This window comes from Ambystoma mexicanum, chromosome 3q (assembly GCF_040938575.1).
Source record: "Ambystoma mexicanum isolate Mex_15411 chromosome 3q, UKY_AmexF1_1, whole genome shotgun sequence".
In the NCBI taxonomy this organism is placed as follows: domain Eukaryota; kingdom Metazoa; phylum Chordata; class Amphibia; order Caudata; family Ambystomatidae; genus Ambystoma; species Ambystoma mexicanum.
In genome coordinates, this window is record NC_090926.1 from 27,889,215 (window position 1) to 27,909,599 (window position 20,385).

A 20,385-nucleotide genomic window follows, 5' to 3' on the forward strand; every position below is an offset into this window, starting at 1 on the left:
AGCACCATGGCTGCCTCCAAACTCGGAATGACCCCCTTTATTTCAGTGCAGGAGTGCTTTTACTTTATTTCAGTGCAGGAATGATTTTATTTTACAAAAACTTTCCAGGAGCTGAAAGCCTTTATTCCAGAGAACATCTTCATGTGCTGATTCATCGGGTGTGGCAGGCAGGCTGAACCTGGTGGGCGTGGCACCAGAGGCTCAGCTATATAAGGTGCTCCATCCTTAAGGCCGGTGCTTCGCTTTACTGTGCACTCACGTGCAACGTGACGCTCACAGCCGCTTGGACCAGTTTACTTACCTTTGAAACCAGGCGTTCTCCTGCATACTCACCTCCAGGAAACCGGTGCTTCATCTGCAGACTCATCTCCTGACATCCAGTGATCTTGATCCCGAGGCTGCAGCACCGCACTCCGCACGCATCCACGAACTCGGACCCTGTGAAGAAGAAGAAAGCCAAGGTTAGAACATCCGTCCCAGGGCCGCGCCGCATTTGAACCCTGCGCGCGCGCCCCCTAGTTAACAATTTACCAGCTACTGTACCACTGCAGCTTCGTTCCTCATTCCCTCTGGCTCTCACCTCGAGCTCCGCAGCTTCTGCCGGGCCGGCAACAACACCTGCAAGGGAAGAAAGCAAAAGAGCAAACATCAAAAGTGGAACGGTCAGCAATACAAGACAACAAACTTTACTATACAACAAAAACAGATGAGGAAAGACAAAGGCAAACAGGAACGCTTACCTGATATGTAGTGGCTTAGTCGCAGCAGGACTGGACTACCACGTGCAAGGGACCAGTGAAGGAACTCGGTCCAGATCATACAAGCACCACTGCCAGAAGCAGCAGGACGGAGTGCTCGCCAAAACTAATCAACAGGTGAGCTTTCCATGGACAGCGCATCCCACGGGTACCACGGTTTGGGAGAAGGGGTCTGGAAGGGGATCAGGCGCACAAGCTGGCTTACTCACACCCCCTATTCTCCACGCAGGAGCAGTCCCGAGCAGCATCACCTATTACCACCAGTCACCACATAAGTGCAGAGAGCGAAGTTGGATCCGAGCAACCTCATACCCGGGAGGCTGCAACCATGCCCCAATGCCTCCGCAGAGACCAGGTGAGCGTAACAGAACACAAAGCCTCTTCGAATCTCTGCCTGGGCGTTATGGAAACTTCTGAAACGGACCAGTTGGCCCGATTACTGGGAGAGTTGCGGGCTGAAGTTCATGCCTCAAGACAGGAAACCAATGCCCTAAGGAGGGATCTAATTGTGAACCGGGAGTGGACAGATGAACTAGCAAGGCAAATGCTCCAGGCAGGCCAGGTCTCACTGCTGGGGTATGCCCCTCCCGCCGTGCCTCCACAGCCCACGCCAGTACAGGTGGTTCTTCCAGGGGGGGTTCCCCTGGCCCCACCGGAACGCTTCACAGGCGATCTGAATAAGTACGCCATCTTTATGAATCAATGTCGTCTACATTTCTTGTCCAGACGTGGGGCATTCCCCCACGAACAAGCGGGAGTGGCATTTGTACTCTCATATTTGGGAGGTAGTGCAGCGGACTGGTCAAATCCCTTGGTAAACCAGGATGATCCTTTGCTTCGAGACTTCCGAGGTTTCCAGCGTGAAATGGAGAAACTATTTGCACGGCATACTCAAGGGCGGGCTCTGGACAATGAACTGTTATCACTACGGCAGGGTAATCAAGACCTACTAACATATATCGCTTCCTTCAATCGTCTGATAGCACAAACTAACTGGCCAGAGGAGAAAAGAACTGCTCTCTTTTACCAAGGCTTGCAAGGGGAACTTAAGGACGTATTAGCCCAAGTAGTAAATCCCCCGGAAAGATGTGCTGAATACATCGACCTGACAGTGCAACTTGATCACAGATTGCAGGATCAGAAGATGGATTGGGCCAAGGCCGAGGGACGGTCGGTCTACGTGCGACCCCGTGAGAATCAAACCAAATCACATGATCAGTCTGATCCAATGCAAATCGGAGGCTTGCGGAGCCCACTCACCAAGGCAGAAAGGGAGAAAAGGAGACAGCAGCCGCTTTGTTTGTACTGTGGTAAGGCAGGTCAGTATCTCTGAGAATGCCAGGTAAAACCACAGAGGAGGGGGCGTGGCTAGGCAGCACACCATGGGGTCATGTTTCCCCTGAGTTCCACTCGGCAGCGCCCAAGTCATACAATTTCCACCGTATAATTGAAGAATTTTCGCCCAACGTGCATCCGGAACGAAGATGAAATGGTGCCAAGGCTTTTGACGGGCTCGGAGGCTTAAAGCCCTTCCTATGGAGCATTTTTCAGGCGGTGGAACCTGCCAACAAGAAACTCCAAAATGGTGGTGCGCGCCATCACGGGCAGCCCCATAGATGAGGAACTCCTGATCGAGCCGCGCCAGTGCCGGGACCCCCACAGCTGGCCTCGGCGGCAACGAGGCACAGGGATAGAAGATCGGGCGTGCCGATGGTGGAGAGCCCCACAGGAACGTTGAGACTGGCCTGAGGGGGAGCGAACCAGCAGCAGAAGAGCCCCCGGCGAGGAGGAGTGGTGCCGAGGAAAAGACCAGCCGGGCCTCCTGCCCGACAGCCAGCGGACCCCCCGGCCGACATGGGAAGAACACCAGAGGGAAAGTGAGTTTCCGCTGCCCCTCCGGCCCCATCTGCAGTGCGGCACCGGCCCTGCCTGCCCTGGCAGCCCCGCTCAGGGAGCAAACCTGTGGTGGAGGAGCTCCCGGCGGGGAGGAGGAGCGGAGCCGAGGACGAGACCAGCCAGGCCACCTGCCCGACAGCTGGCGGACCCCCCCGACCGACATGGGAAGAACGCCGGAGGGAAAGTGAGTTTCCGCTGCCGTCCGGCCTCAGCTGCAGCGCGGCGCCTGCCCTACCTGCCCTTGGGAGCTGCGCTCTGGGCGGCGTGGGTGGCGGCGGGCCGTGCCTGGTGGGGTCCCCCCACTGCAAGACGAGGAGCGGGCTGCCTGTGGGTAAACCTGACGAGGCGTCGGGACACACCAGACGGGGAGAGGGGTGGGGCCTTGGAACCTGGCTGGCGGCCTGCTTGGCAGCGGGTGGACCTCCTGCCTGCATTGCCGGAACATCGGAGAGGGAGGGAATCTCCACTGCCTCACCGGCCCCGGTCACTGTGCGGCACCGGCCCCTGGTGGCAGTGGGCTGTGGCTGGGAGTGCCGGGGGTTCCCCCCCTGCAGCCCGAAGTCTGCAGAGAGGCTGGGAGGACCCCTTAGGCCCCCGTGAGAGCCTAGCATCACGAACGTGGAAAAGAGGACCGAAGGACCACATATAAGCAAAGCCCTGGTGAGTGTGGGAGCCCCGGGGTACAGAGCGGGGATTGTGGTCTGTGACTGTGAGGAGCCTCACCATCAGGAAGAGTGCCTTAGAGGGAGATCCCTATGGCTGGGAACGGGTCCACTACAATACAATTGAAGCCTCTCACATTCTATAGGACTCATATGAACAATAAAGCACACGTTGTGAGCCCCTGCATGCCTCTCCCCTCAGGTGCTTCTGGTTGCCCTGGGAAGTCAAGTAGGCGATACCGGCAGTCCCTCCAGGGTATGTCCAAAACAGTGGCTAAAAAGAAAACACACAGCATTCAGGCCTACCTAACACCACAACCCGGGGACCCACCCCTTACAAGCACTACCACGGCTGAAATTCACCCGGCTCCAGCCCCGAAGCTGACCGCTAACATGGCTATGTCCAGGGAGGATTTGGAGGGAATGCTTAAGTCCTTTAAACAAGACATCACCCAGGAAATTAAAAAGGAAATCAAGACCTGGCCCGTCACTTGCAGACCTCACGTCCTACCTTGGGGGACTGTAGTCTAGGGTTAACGACCTGGAGAATGTAACCTGTGTGCAATCCCATGATAGCGAAGCCCTGGAGGGAAGAGTAAAGGCCATCGAGGTGCACCTTGAGGATATTTTGGAAAAACAAGCTGATCTGAAAAATAGGTAAAGACGAAACAATGTGCACCTCCGTGGGGTCCCCCGGAAGATTCCCGACCGAGACTTGGCAGAATACGTAGAGACACTGTTTAGGGCCCTCTTGGAACTGCCACCAAATGAAGACTTAAAGCTAGATAGAACCCATCATGTGTACTCTTCAGCCCAGATGAGGAAAAACCTACTCCCAGACGTGCTCACCCGGGTGCACTTTTACCGCCAGAAGGAGGATATCATGGCTGCAGCCAGGGACTCAGACTCAATACAATTCCAGGGCGCAAAGATCCACCTGTTTCAGGACCTGGCCCCCTACACTTTGGCGCGCAGACGGCATCTGCAGAGAGTGACGTCCTGGTTGAGGGCCCAAAAGATCCGTTATCGCTGGGGGTTCCCATGTAAGCTAATGTTCGAACTCCATAATCAACATCACATAATCTCCTCGGAGGAAGATGCGAAAAGCCTGATGGGTGAGACACCCGACGATGTGGACCCTAACCCACGATCCCAAGAGGAGAATGGCTCTGTTTTACGCCCGCCGCCAAAGGCTGGGCGGGGGAGGTCCCGGCGCTGGCCGCAGCCCACAACAATCCCAAACCGAGAACCTGATCCAGGGAAAGCAACCAATGCCCTGGAAGAGGCTTCACCTCCAGCATCATTGGAGGGAGAGAGCTGGGCAGCAACCTGAACAGTTCAAGGGCAGGAGGTTCAATCTTCACTGAGGAGAAGCGCCCACCTTTGGGGCCTCTGTTTGGCTCCCAACGTCACCCGGGGAAGGAGATTTTCTTGGCGGGGTGGGTGATCCTGGACAGCGTCGGATGCCTCTCTCTCTGCGCCTGAATTGCGCCTAAGAACGCTCCACCTGTAGCCTATACCGAGGTAGCAGTAAAAGACTAAACCACCTCAACTGAAGCTCAGGAAAACTTATGGCACTCCCTTGCCGCCCTTGAATTCATGTTTAGCTCGACTTCGGGCATTGAAAATTCTGTTTAATAAGTTGATTTGGGCGCCAGAATGGATGGCACCCGACATATTCCGTACTTGGTTTAAATTACCTTGGGGACTAAGAATAATGCAATTTTTGATGAAAGTAGCTTGCTTATATGGTATCATCTGTGTCTATTATAATTCTTTCTTTGAGTTTTTTGTGTATACCCCCACCCTGAAGCTGGTAGGGGGAGATTATGTTTTGCCTCAACACAGTCCCCATTCCCGTTGCATTGCAATGTTCGATCTAAAAAGTTATCCCACTCCTGACTTGGCTAGGAGAGCCAGTTTGAGGCAAAAACCTGAGCGACCGTACCATGGAAACCCCTAGTTATAAATTCATCTCACTCAATGTGCAAGGTTTGAACTCCCCCCTGAAACGCAAAGCACTCCTCTATAGACTGAAGTCCTTAGACGCATCATTTCTGTTTCTCCAAGAGACCCATTTACAACCGGCTGATGAATTCCGCCTAAACGATAGGCTTTATCCCACCAAATTCTTTGCCTCAAGCGGGTTGAAGAAACGAGGGGTTGCCATCCTGGTGCGCAAGGGGATTTTCTTTAAGACCCAGGGAGTGGTTTGAGATGAGGAAGGAAGGTTTTTGCTGATCAACGCCACACTAGATGGCCGTAGAGTCACAATGGTCTCCATCTAGGCCCCAAACAGTAACCAAAACCAGTTCTTCACGAAGTCATCAAAAGCTTAATTTGATCATGCAGAGAGGAAGTGATTCTAGGGGGGGGGGATTTTAATGCAGTGATCAACCCCTTGGTTGATAAAACATTACAGCCAACAGCAAATGATGGGAACAACTTCAAGGCTCTCACCTCACTGTTAAAAGATCATTCCCTGATTGAGGTGTGGAGATACTACCATCAAGAAGAAAGGAATTAGACATATTTTTCGGCAGTTCATGGGGGATTTTCAAGGCTAAACATGTTTTTTATATCTGACTCACTGATCCAAAATGTATTGTAAGTGGACATACTCCCAGAAGCACTAGCAGATCACTCCCCGGTTTCACTGTCCATAACCCCTCTCCGAACTATCCCCCCCACGAAACCCCCCTGGAGGCTAAATAACTTCCTACTAGATGACCCAATGATCTGTGCCCACATTAGAGAAACCATGGAGTTATATTACAGTGAGAATGACACGGGTGACGTGAGCTGGGGTACGATTTGGGAAGCAAGCAAAGCGGTACTCAGGGGCCATTTAATAGAACAGGTAGCACAACGAGGGAGAGCTAGGAGATTATTGCGGGAGCAATTAGAAGGGGAAGCCCTTAGACTTGAAGAAGCGCACAGGAATAAACCCTCCCGGCGCTCACTAAGAGACCTGAGGATCACAAATAAAGCGCTTGAAGCACATCACATGGGGAGGGCGGCCTATGGTATGATGCGCACCAAGCAATTCTTTTACACTAAAGGAAATAAGGCTAACAAATTACTGGCGGCCAAATTAGGTAAACAGACTAAGCAAAACAGAATAGATTTCCTGCGAGATAAATCAGGCAAAGGCACATACTCTGAGGAGGGTAAATGCCGCATTATAGAAGAATTTTTCAGGGAACATGCGATCCTACATAACGGAGACCTGCAGTCTGTCAAAGAGTTTATATCCAAGGCAGACCTTACACAGCTGCCACAATCCTCACTAGATTCCTTAGAAGCCCCAATATCGACGGAAGAAGTTGAACTCGCCATCAAAGCCCTCCCTATTGGCAAGGCTCCCGGCCCAGACGGATTCACAAACAAGTTTTACAAAACGTTTGCAAAAGAACTCATACCGCACCTCACAAAGCTATTCAACACCCTATGGGAAACGGGTTCTGTTACACAATCTATGGCTGAATCAAACACAACTGTCATGATCTCTGCTTCCAAAAGATCAGGACTTGCCCGACTCCCTTGGAAGCAGACCCATAACCCCGGTTCCGAGTGCCAGCCAGTCCCAATTGGGACCTTTTGGACCCTGTCCTGGCGCCAGTGGCACCAGGCTCATAAAGATGCCCAGTCCCAGCGCTGGAAGCGCCGGGCTCATAATGCTTGGGTGGACTTACCTGCAGCAGACCATGCTGCTTACTTACCTGCCAGTTGAACCCCTGATCCTCTTCTGTTTGGGACTACTTTTCCTGTTGGGTGGGACAGGAGCCACTCCCTAGGTTCAGAACACTGGAACTCTTCTGGAAAGCAGGAACTCTTTTCTTACCTAGGCGTGGCTGTGGAAGGAGACACCTAAGCACTACAGGAGGCTATTTAAACCACACCCGATGGATGAATCTTGCTTTGTGTTATTCTGCATTCTCTGCAGCAGAACGCTCATCGTGTCTTCTGCTTCTGATCCTGGGCCTAAGGGAACAAAGGCTTACCATCCTGGAATCCAGTCTTCAGCAGCACCTGTAAAGACAAAGAAAGAACAGGTTAGCACTACGGTCTTCAGTGGCAGCGCATCTCTTACCTGGTCCATCGGCTGTCACCAACGCCTCGCGCTGCATTCTGGCATCTGAAAGACAAAGGCTTACCTACTCTTCGCATGCTCCGGAGGTCTTCGCACTGCATTCCGGCATCTGAAAGACAAAAGCTTACCAGCTCTTCGCACGCTCCGGAGGCCTTCGGCGCTGCATCCCGCATCTGAAAGACAAAAGAAGGTGCGTTTAAAGACATTGGGCAACTTTATTACTCACGTGCCATTACTCCTTCCCACGCCGAATCCAGTGGGTATTCCAGCACCCTTCAGCTTCTCTAAAGCTCCGAACTTGTACCTGCAAGATAAAAGGGACAGTTAGTGCGCATCGTGAAGCAGGCTACAAGCGCTTACTTACGTGCTTCCAGGCGCTTCTATTCCTCACGCGGGTTTGATCCTCAACTCTCATCAGCCCGCCATCCGCCATCGCCGGAACCCTGCAAAACAAGAGATATCATTACAAAAGACTTTTAAGACATTTGAAGTGCCCAGAACTTACCGTTCGTGCAGTTAACGACGGACAGCAGTCCTCTGAGGTCAAGAGGCCTGCACCCTTATCCAGTGAAGAAACTGGTTACGGCACCCTGCCCCGAGGCAGATGGAGAGCTCGGCGTTCACTTACCTAAGACATCTTACTCTTCGAGTCAGACATACAGTGCACAGAGGTCCAGCCCAAAGAGCCAACCGTGTGTTACACATCACCTTGAAGATACGGCATTCACCCCGTCAAGACCGGTGCCTCTGCGGGAATCAGGTGAGCGTTACAGAACACAAAGCCAACCGCAAAACTCCCACCCAGGCGCTATGGAAACCTCGGATACCGACCAGCTAGCCCAGTTACTTGGGAAACTAAGAGCAGAAGTGCATGCAGCCCGTCAGGAAACAAATGCTCTAAGAAGGGAATTGATTATTTCCAAGGAGCGAACAGACGATCTCGCTAGACAATTGCTACAGTCACAAGCCGGACAAACTCCGTTACCCGCATCAGGGGCAAATCTTCCTTCAACATCCTCTACGAACCCAGTGCAGATCAACCTACCTGGGAATGTACCTCTGGCTCCGCCCAAACGATTTTCTGGTGACCCAAAGAGGTTTGCAGTATTTATTAATCAGTGCCGGTTGCACTTCTTATGCCGGCCAGCAGCCTTTCCAACTGATCAAGCTAAGGTAGCTTTCGTGCTTTCGTACCTTAGTGGCAATGCGGCAGATTGGTCGATCCCTCTAGTTAATCAAGATGATCCGGTTCTCCATGATTTTCAAGCTTTTCAGCTCAGTATGGAAAAACTGTTTGCAAGACATTCACAGGGGCAGGCCTTGGACAATGAGCTCCTTTCATTGCGACAGGGTAATCAAGACCTTTTGGCTTATATTGCGTCTTTCAACAGACTGATAGTGGAAACTCAATGGCCTGAGGACAAAAGGATTACGCTGTTTTATAGAGGTCTACGTGGAGAGCTCAAAGATGTGTTAGCCCAAGTAGTGAATCCCCCGCAAGACTGTTCGGACTATATTGACTTAGTCGTTCAAATTGACCACAGACTGCAGAACAGGAAGGCCGATCGTTCCAAGTTTGATGCTCGAGTATTTTCCAAACCACCAACTCCTACCAAAGGAGTAGACTCCGGGGAACCCATGCAAATAGGGGGCCTGAAAGGACCACTAACACAAAAGGAGCGGGAAAGGAGAAAACAGCTGCAATTATGCCTCTATTGCGGAAACTCTGGGCACTTTCTTCGAGACTGTCCGGTGAAACCAGCCAAGAAGGCAGTAGGAGCTGCAGTTACCAGGGTCACAAACTCTGAGCAGGGAAACGACCTCACCCGACAAGAATAGAGGTTCTCTTGCCAAGCGTTAAAACCAGTTCCGTGACCTCGCATTTCGTGATACCTATGGTCCTCATTAGCCCTGAACATCCGGATCGATTACATGCGATTGAAGCTTACGTCGACAGCGGTGCCATCGGCAATTATGTGGATCATGAAATGGTTTTGAGGATGAATCTGACTCTTTGTCCAAAGGCTGTAAAGGACGTCATTACTACGGTGGATGGTACGGAGATAGCCTCCGGACCAGTAACGCATACCACCCAAGAAGTGACGCTAGTAAGTCAAGATGGACACCATGAGAAGATCGTGTTCGATGTGATCAAGGCCCCTCAGTTCCAGATTATTCTAGGAATTCCTTGGTTAGAGAAGCACAATCCTCAGATCGATTGGCGAGCAAGAACGGTTCAGTTTCCAGAATGCGTCTCTACTTGTCACCCTCGACCTGGTGTTGCACTGGCAGCAATTTCCTCGGAGGCTCCCCAGTTACCTCCTGAATACCTAGAATTCCAAGATGTTTTCCGGAAGGATCAGGCTAACTCTCTACCTCCTCATAGGTCTTAAGACTGCCCGATAGACCTGATACCTGGATCTACTCCTCCTTGTAGTAGAATTTATGCCCTCACCGAGCCTGAGAATCTTCACCTCCGACAATACCTGGATCAATACCTAGCGAATGGGTTTATTCGTCCTTCCAAGTCCCCTGCTTCCTCAGCTTTGTTCTTCGTTCCAAAAAAAGAAGGGGACCTTAGAACTTGTATAGATTATCGCGCCCTGAACCAGATCACCATTAAGAATAGATATCCGTTACCTTTGATACCTGAACTCCTGGACCAAGTCAGAAAAGCATGCATATATACAAAGCTGGATTCTTAGAGGAGCCTACCACTTGGTACGAGTATAAGAGGGCGATGAATGGAAGACGGCCTTCCGCACCAAGTATGGGCTATTTGAATATCAGGTCATGCCCTTCGGACTTTGCAATGCCCCGGCCGCCTTTCAATATTTTATGAACGATGTCCTCAGAGAGCTCATAGATGTGTGTGTTGTTGTTTACATTGACGACATCCTCGTTTATTCTTCATCGGAAACTGAACATCGCAAACACGTGAAAATGGTCCTCGGGAGGTTGCGTCAACACAAACTTTTCGCTAAGTTGGAAAAATGTGTTTTCAACGTGACTGAAGTTGAATTCTTGGGATTCATATTATCACCTAGTGGAGTGCGTATGGATTCAAAGAAGGTCGATGCAATTCTCAAATGGCCATCGCCATCCTCCGTAAAAGGTGTTCAAAGCATGTTAGGCTTCGCTAACTTTTACCGCAGGTTTATCCCCGAATTCTCTCGAATAGTCCAGCCCATTACCGCCTTGTTAAAGAAAAACAAACGTTTTGAATGGTCTACCGAGGTGGAACAAGCTTTCCAGAATTTGAAGACTAGATTTATCTCTGCACCGATCTTAAAACATCCTCGCCCAGAACTCCCCTACATCGTTGAAACTGATGCTTCGAGCCTTGCCATGGGGGCAGTTCTATCACAAAAGGACCCAGTAACCAATCAGTTGCATCCCGTGGCATTTTGGTCCCGCAAATTCTCGCCTCCTAAATCAATTACACTATTACTGATAAGGAACTTCTAGCTATCAAGTCCGCCTTTAAGGCTTGGCGGCATTATCTTCTGGGGGGCCGACACACCGTTACTGTGATTACAGATCACCGAAACCTGCAATATTTGAAAACCGCAAAAGCTCAATCCTCTAGGCAACTCCGTTGGGCACTATTCTTTGCCGAGTTTGACTTCATAATTACCTATCGACCTGGTACAAAAAACGGTAAAGCTGATGCCCTTTCTCGGATGGGAGTGGAATAACATTTGATCAATCCTAAACCTGTACCTATCATTCCCGAACAAAGAATTCTAGGTGTAATCGCCACACAATCCATAGAGGAAGTTAAGGATAAAGCCAGGCTACTGGTAACTCCAGCAGACATACAGAATTGGCATCTGCAGGGAAAGGACTTTACGGTGAAGGACAACCTATTATATTTCCAAGAACGGTTATACCTGCCCAGCACAGATTTACAGAAAAAGGTAATCTCTTGTTATCACGATTCTTTAATGGAAGGACATCCCGGTATGACCAAGACCTCGGAAAATATCAAGCGCTACTTCTGGTGGCCGTCTTGGAAAAAAGATATCAGAGACTTTATAATGTCCTGTGGAGTATGCGCCCAAAACAAGAGTCAAAAGGAAAAACCAGCCGGCCTCTTACGCCCTATTAACATCCCGCCTCGCCCTTGGCATACGCTTTCTATGGACTTCATCACCGATCTACCTCCATGCTCCGGATACAATACGATCCTAGTAATCATGGACCTATTCTCCAAGATGGCGCATTTCATTCCACTCAAAGGCTTACCAACAGCAGCAACTCTGGCCCGAGAATTTCTCAAAAACATCGTCCGACTGCACGGTTTTCCTTCAGTTCTAATTTCGGATCGAGGTAGTCAATTTATTTCTCATTTTTGGCGAAGTTGCTGTCGGTCGGCTCAAATTGATGTGAGACTTTCGACCAGCCACCACCCTCAAACCGACGGACAAACCGAGAGGACCAATCAAACTCTGGAACAGTATTTGCGCTGCATGCTACAACAAACTGAAAAAACTTGGAAAGATATCCTTTGGATAGCCGAATATGCCTACAATAACTCTGTCCACTCGGGAACTGGGAAGACCCCGTTTTTTCTTTTATACGGTAGTCACCCTCGAACCTCGGAGTTGGATCCACTCCAAGATCTTGGAACACCAGCAGTAGACCACCTGCATTCTACAATCACCCAAGCCTTTAAGGAAGCCGTTTCTCACCTTCAAAGGGCTAAAGAACAATACAAGAAAGGAGCAGACCAACATCAGAAGGAAGCCCCCCAATATCAAGTAGGAGATCAAGTCTGGTTATCCACCAAATATCTACCTCTAAAAGGACCACGCACATTCAACCCAAGATACCTTGGTCCCTATTCCATCACTACCATAGTAAATCCAGTAGCGGTCAAGTTGGACTTGCCCCCTCACATGAAGATACATCCGGTCTTCCACGTCTCTCTATTAAAACCCGTGCAACCTCAAACCCGACTAACTACATCTCCAAAACCTATTCTAGTTGATGGAGAACTCGAGTTTGAAGTCAAAAGCATCCTGGATTCCAAGATCTCCAAATCAAAACTATTTTACCTGATTGATTGGAAAGGCTACGGTCCCCAAGAAAGATCCTGGGAACCTGCAGAATATGTCCACGCGCCTCGTCTAATCAAACGATTTCATCGAACATTTCCTAACAAGCCCAAACCCCCGGAGAAGCCCGGTTTGGGAGGGGCCTTGAGGGGGGTGCTGTCATGATCTCTGCTTCCAAAAGATCAGGACTTGCCCGACTCCCTTGGAAGCAGACCCATAACCCCGGTTCCGAGTGCCAGCCAGTCCCAATTGGGACCTTTTGGACCCTGTCCTGGCGCCAGTGGCACCAGGCTCATAAAGATGCCCAGTCCCAGCGCTGGAAGCGCCGGGCTCATAATGCTTGGGTGGACTTACCTGCAGCAGACCATGCTGCTTACTTACCCGCCAGTTGAACCCCTGATGATCTTCTGTTTGGGACTACTTTTCCTGTTGGGTGGGACAGGAGCCACTCCCTAGGTTCAGAACACTGGAACTCTTCTGGAAAGCAGGAACTCTTTTCTTACCTAGGCGTGGCTGTGGAAGGAGACACCTAAGCACTACAGGAGGCTATTTAAACCACACCCGATGGATGAATCTTGCTTTGTGTTATTCTGCATTCTCTGCAGCAGAACGCTCATCGTGTCTTCTGCTTCTGATCCTGGGCCTAAGGGAACAAAGGCTTACCATCCTGGAATCCAGTCTTCAGCAGCACCTGTAAAGAGAAAGAAAGAACAGGTTAGCACTACGGTCTTCAGTGGCAGCGCATCTCTTACCTGGTCCATCGGCTGTCACCAACGCCTCGCGCTGCATTCTGGCATCTGAAAGACAAAGGCTTACCTACTCTTCGCATGCTCCGGAGGTCTTCGCACTGCATTCCGGCATCTGAAAGACAAAAGCTTACCAGCTCTTCGCACGCTCCGGAGGCCTTCGGCGCTGCATCCCGCATCTGAAAGACAAAAGAAGGTGCGTTTAAAGACATTGGGCAACTTTATTACTCACGTGCCATTACTCCTTCCCACGCCGAATCCAGTGGGTATTCCAGCACCCTTCAGCTTCTCTAAAGCTCCGAACTTGTACCTGCAAGATAAAAGGGACAGTTAGTGCGCATCGTGAAGCAGGCTACAAGCGCTTACTTACGTGCTTCCAGGCGCTTCTATTCCTCACGCGGGTTCGATCCTCAACTCTCATCAGCCCGCCATCCGCCATTGCCGGAACCCTGCAAAACAAGAGATATCATTACAAAAGACTTTTAAGACATTTGAAGTGCCCAGAACTTACCGTTCGTGCAGTTAACGACGGACAGCAGTCCTCTGAGGTCAAGAGGCCTGCACCCTTATCCAGTGAAGAAACTGGTTACGGCACCCTGCCCCGAGGTAGATGGAGAGCTCGGCGTTCACTTACCTAAGACATCTTACTCTTCGAGTCAGACATACAGTGCACAGAGGTCCAGCCCAAAGAGCCAACCGTGTGTTACACATCACCTTTGAAGATACGGCATTAACCCAGTCAAGACCGGCGCCTCTGCAGGAATCAGGTGAGCGTTACAACAACCTTACTCCTAAAACCCGGAAAAGACCCGGCAGATTGTGCTTCCTACCCACCCATAGCCTTGCTCAATACAGTCGCCAAGTTGTTTAGTACAATCGTAGCGCGGCGCCTGGGGGAAGTGTTACCCACACTAATAGACAGGGATCAGACAGGCTTTATCCAGGGCCGAGCGGCCTATAACAACATTCGGAGAGCAATGGACCTAATAGCTCTAGCCCCCTCCGTACCAGGTCCCCTTTCTTTGCTATCCTTAGATGCCCACCGGCCTTTGATAGCATGTCATGGGACTACCTGCATTTGGTCCTGAAGGGTTTTGGTTTCGGTCCGCAATTCTCTAAATTGGTCATGGCCAACTCCCGGATCCCCTCCACCCAAATACGAGTCAACACTCACAGGACACCACAGATACCCCTCGGCACAGGGACCAGGCAGGGGTGTCCCCTATCACCGTTGGTTTCTGCTCGAGCAATGGAACCATTAGCCCAACACATCCGCCTTCACCCCGAAATCCAAGGGTTCGAGGTAAGAGACCAGAACCACAAAGTAGCGATATATGCGGACGATATGCTCTGTTTCTTGAGAGAGGCTCAGACCTCGGTCCCCCCGCTCATGAGCCTGCTTGATAGTTTTGCACAGATCTCGGGCTTCACAAGAAACATGGCCAAATCAAAGGGTCTGAATCTATCTATAACACCGGAGGTGCTAAATGCCTTACAGAACACCTTCTCCCTTAGCTGTGTAAATTCCAAAATAACATACCTTGGGGTGCACTTAACTCCCACATACTAGGGACTGGTAAGAGCAAATATTCCTCCGCTGATAAAAGGCGCAAAGGAATCTCTAATAAAATGGGCCCCCCAGGAGATATCATGGCTGGGGCGCATAAAAGCCGTCAAAATGACCTTGCTACCCCGGCTTCTTTATGCATTCCAGGCGCTCCCAGTCCATATTCCAGAGCGAGATTTACAAGATTTGCAGAAGGAGATATGCTAATTCATCTGGCAGCGTAAAACACCTAGAATACAGCGCAGGATTCTCATCAGAAGCAGGCAGCTTGGAGGCTTGGGGCTCCCCTCCATCTTAAGATACTACCAAGCAACTCATATTGCCCCCATCCTGGGCTGGGCTATTCAAGATGACCCCCCCCCCAAATGGCGGGACATCGAACAACTGTTCGCCGGGGCTCCTCTCTCTCACCTCCCCTTCTTACCGCGGGAGGCACGGGTCTCCCAGAGGCCCTTTCTCCCAACTACGAGCTCCACGCTCCGATGCTGGGACAGGCAGAGTACCCTAAGGGAGATCGCCCTGGGACTGGGTCCTCTAACCCCAATCATGCAGTTCCCAGCCTTCAGGCCAGGGCTCCAACCTAGATCATACCAAAACTGGTCAAGAACGGGGACCTTGAGACTGCAGGAGCTCTATGCCAACTATAACCCCTTGACCTTCATCCAGTGTAAGGAGAAATGTAACCTCCCAGAGACGGAGAGATTTAGATATATACAACTTAGGCACTGGGCCACCAACCTGACCGTAAAAAAGGCTGCCACCAGGCCTCTCACAGGCCTAGAGATAACTGTCTCTGAAGGAAAACACTCACACAAAGTGGCAATGTGTTATCGCCTTCTAGAAAACGCCCCAGAGGAGGAAAAACTTTCTTACAAGTTGGCATGGGAGAGGGAGCTGGGGAGAGAGATAGCTCCAGGGTCATGGCAGAGAATCTGGGACAGAGCACATAGGTCCTCTAGATGCACAACAGTCAGGGAATGCGCATTTAAGATATGCTATTGATGGTACTTCACGCCGCAGAGACTGCACGCAATGAATGTAGATTACCCTGATGTATTTTGGCATGGTTGTGGGGCAAAGGGAGACTTGGGGCACCTGTGGTGGCATTGTCAGATCATTCAATCCTTTTGGTTGGAGATCAGGTCCAAAATTAAGGACATTTGTGGAACCCTCCTCCCCATGGACCCATTAGTGATGATGTTGGGTGACACCCCAGATGATGGATCCTATCCACAGTCTGGTCCCAGAGTGCGACTAATCACACAACTACTGATGGCGGCCCGCCTTAGGCGCACTCGATTCTGGAAAGAACTGGAGGGTCCCCACATTGCACACTGGTGGGTTAATGTTTGGGAGCTTCTGGGAATAGAGAAGCTAATGGCTGCATTGGAAAACCGGACGGACAAATTCCAGAATATCTGGGGTCCATTCCTAGACCATGTGGAGGAAAATAACACATGTTCTTCCAACCCAGACTGGTTAAATACCTCCTCCAGCCCTGAATAGCTTGGGAACGAAGGAAGGACCTACCGACTTGAAATCAGAATGGGGGGACGCTGCAGGGCACTGGGGGCAATACCTGGAACTAATGGTGATTCTGGTGGGGGTTGTATTTTTTTTTCTTTTTCCTTCCCGTCCCTTCTCCTCTTGCTTCAACTAAGACCGATGGTCAAACTGAGAGAACCAATCAGACTCTTGAACAGTACCTGCGTTGTATGCTACATCAGTCTGAGAGCAATTGGAAAGACATCTTATGGATCGCTGAATATGCGTACAATAATTCAGTACACTCAGGAACTGGACACAGCCCCTTTTATACTATATATGGACATCATCCTCGAACCTCGGACTTGGATTCGCCCCAACGTTTGGAGATGCCTGCAGTAGACCATCTCCACACCGTCATTACACAAACCTTCAAGGAAGCAACAGAACATTTACAGAGAGCTAAGGATAAATACAAGAAAAACGCTGATCAACTTAGGAGAGAAGCACCACAATACCAGATAGGAGATCAAGTATGGCTATCTACTAAACACATCCCACTCAAGGGAACACGAACCTTTAATCCTAGATATTTGGGACCCTACTCGATCAAGACCATTATCAGCCCAGTGGCCGTCAAGTTGGACCTGCCCGCCCATATGCGAATTCATCCCGTCTTCCATTCTCTCTCTTGAAACCAGTCCAACCAGGAACTAGATTAACCAAACCACCAGATCCCATCCTCATTGACGGGGAACCTGAATTTGAAGTTAAAGACATCTTGGACTCCAAGAGGGTTAGGTCAAAACTCTTTTACCTAATCGATTGGAAAGGATACGGACCCCAAGAAAGGTCCTGGGAAAGTAGTGACCATGTGCACGCACCCCAATTGGTGAAGAAATTCCACCGGGAGTTCCCTAACAAACCAAAGCCCAGAGGAAGAACGACTTTAGGAGGGGCCTAGAGGGGGAGTGCTGTCATGATGCCTGCCCCCGGGAAACCAGGTTTGGCCCAGCTACCCCGGAAGCAGGCATCATGCCATTTAATGCAAGCCCATGAACCCCAATTAGGGGCTATTTGGGTGCAGTCCTGGCGCCTATGGCGCCAGGCTCATAAGTTCAGAATCAGTCCTGGTGCCATGGGCGCCAGGCTCATGGTCAAGGACTTACCTGAAGCAGACCATGCTGCTAACTTACCTGAGGCAGACCATGCTGCCAGTGACCAGAAGTCAAATAAGGCCTAGGAGGGACTATTTTTCCCTAGGAACTATTTTTTACTCGGGTGGGGCCGCGGAAGGATACTTACCTGGAACTACTTCCAAGGCTATTTAAACCACGCCCTGACAGCAATCCATGCTTCGCGTTATTCTGCACCTGCAGCATAACGCTCACCGTGCCTGCAGCAGCTTCCAGTCTTCAGCCACGCCCGCCTGGATGCCGGTGCTCCTGAAAACCTGAAAGAAAGCACAGGGAAGGTTAGAACCTGAGTTTTTATCTGCAATCCTTACCTGAATCCTGAATCTTCTTGGCTCTGACCTAGAAGGAAGAAATCATCAGACGTGCGCCGCTTCGCATCCTGCAGCGCCGCGCGGGAACTCACCTGAAGCCATCCTCCGCATTCCATTGCGCTTTTCAGCATCCAGCAGCCACTCTCCAACACCTGTGGAAATAAAGACAATAAGGTGAGCAAGGGAGCATTCCCAGACAATAAAGGCAATCCCCAGGACTTACCTGATACCACAGGGGGTAGTCAACTCATCTCGGGTCGGCGCGGCCTGCACAGCTTCTCCGCCGTAACCCGGCCCCAAAGGGGAAACAAAAGCAACACAAAAGCGCAAGTAGGGGAAACCGAATTCCGCTACAGACTTACCTGGTTACTGCCTGAGGCCGCAATCACCGGAACCTCCACCGATCCAGCGCCTGCAAAAGGAAAGGGTCACAGGTTAGACCAGGTCCTCATTATCGAACTGAACAGAATCCATAAACACTTACCTGCATCTTACTGGTTGCCACTTGGAACTCTTCTCAAGAACTATTAAGGCAACCTAGGGAATTTGGGCAGAGTGAAAGCCAGACGTTTTTGAACTCTTTTTCAAAACTATTTCCTTACGGAGTCAATACCGTTCTGCAACTCACCAACATCCCACACCAGTGAAGTAACTGGTCATCTACGCGCCCCTGCGCTCGAGGCAGGATGGAGAGCTCATCTTTCCAAACTATCAGGTAAGAACATAGCAAGAGTTCGGAAGTAATTTGTGGGAAGAGATCGCAGGAGTGGGGGGAAGGTGGGGTTGGCGCCCAGTCCCCGCAGGTGGCTAATTGCCTTTTCTCCATTACAGAAGGATATTCATACGGGCAAAACAAGCTAAGCTGGGTGGTCCGGTCCAGTCCATCATTTCGGCGCCCCGTGTGTCGCTGGAAGAGGTAACAACAGCCCAGTTCAGATCGACGCCCCCGTGGACACCAGGTGAGCGTAACAATTGTACAGTTCATCGCAACCTGTGGCACCTGTGCACAACACAAGTCCCAAAAACAAAGTCCTGCAGGTCTGCTATGTCAATTAGAAGTACCCCCAGCACCTTGGCATATGCTATCAATGGATTTTATTACAGACCTTCCCTCCTGTGTAGGATACAATACCATCTTAGTCGTCGTAGATCTGTTTTCCAAAATGACCCACTTTATTCCCCTGAAAGGTCTCCCAACTGCTTCTACTCTGGCTACCATGTTTTTGGAACGGATTGTCCGGCTACACGGGTTCCCATCAATATTGATATCAGACCGAGGAACTCAGTTTGTCTCTGCATTCTGGAAAAGGTGTAAAATTGCCAAAATCGCCCACCGGTTATCTACAAGCCATCACCCCCAAACCGACGGCCAGACCGAATTGTCTAACCAGACCCTTGAGCAATACATAAGGTGTATAGTGCAACAAACCGAGGATACCTGGAAGGACATACTTTGGTTAGCAGAATACGCATATAACAACTCCATTCACACCAGTACAGGACAAAGCCCATTCTACATAGTGTACGGTCGACATCCACGGACATCTGTTTTTGACCCACTCGAATCTTTAGAAATGCCCTCTGTAACGACCTTACACAAAACCATCACCGTGGTTTTTCAGGAAGCAGCAGAGCATCTTGCCAGAGCCAAAGAGAAACAGAAGCAGTTTGCGAATCGACACAGAAGGGAAGCTCCCAACTACCAAGTCGGAGACAAGGTTTGGTTAGCATCCAAAAACATCCCCCTGAAAGGACCACGGGCGTTCCGTCCCAGATATCTGGGACCCTACACTATCAGGGATGTGATCAACCCTGCGGCCATGAAATTAGAATTACCAGCCCACATGCGGATCCACCCGGTGTTTCATGTCTCCCTCCTAAAACCATTGAGACCAGGTACGCGGATTGATACTCCACCGGATCCTGAAATAGTTGAAGGAGAACCAGAATACGACGTTAAAAGATCGGACCTGGGAACCCAGAGAGCATGTCCACGCTCCACAATTAATCAGGCAGTTCCACCGCCATAACCCCACTAAACCAGGGCCAGGGGGGGAAGCCACCCATGAGAGGGGCCTTGAGGGGGAGTGCTGTCATGGCCACAGGCCCCATAAAACAAAAGCCACACCATCTAGTGATGGGGGCAATGGGTCACTTGACTCAACTATGTCCCTTTGGGACCTATAAACACAGGGGCCCTAAGGCGCCAGGCTCATATAGAGATGTGAGCAGGAACACTTTATTTCAGTGCAGGAGTGCTTTTACTTTATTTCAGTGCAGGAGTGCTTTTATTTAACAAGAACTTTCCAGGAGCTGAAAGCCTTTATTCCAGAGAACATCCTCATGTGCTGACTCATCGGGTGTGGCTCCCTAGGCCTGGTCTACATGTGTTGACTCATCAGGTGTGGCAGGGTGTGGCAGGCAGGCTGAACCTGGTGGGCGAGGCTTCAGAAGCTCAGCTATATAAGCTGCTCCGTCCTTACGGCCGGTGCTTGGCATTACTGTGCACTCGCGTGCAACGTGACTCTCACCGCCGCTTGGACCAGTTTACTTACCTTTGAAACCAGGCGTTCTCCTGCATACTCACCTTCAAAAAACAGGTGCTTCATCG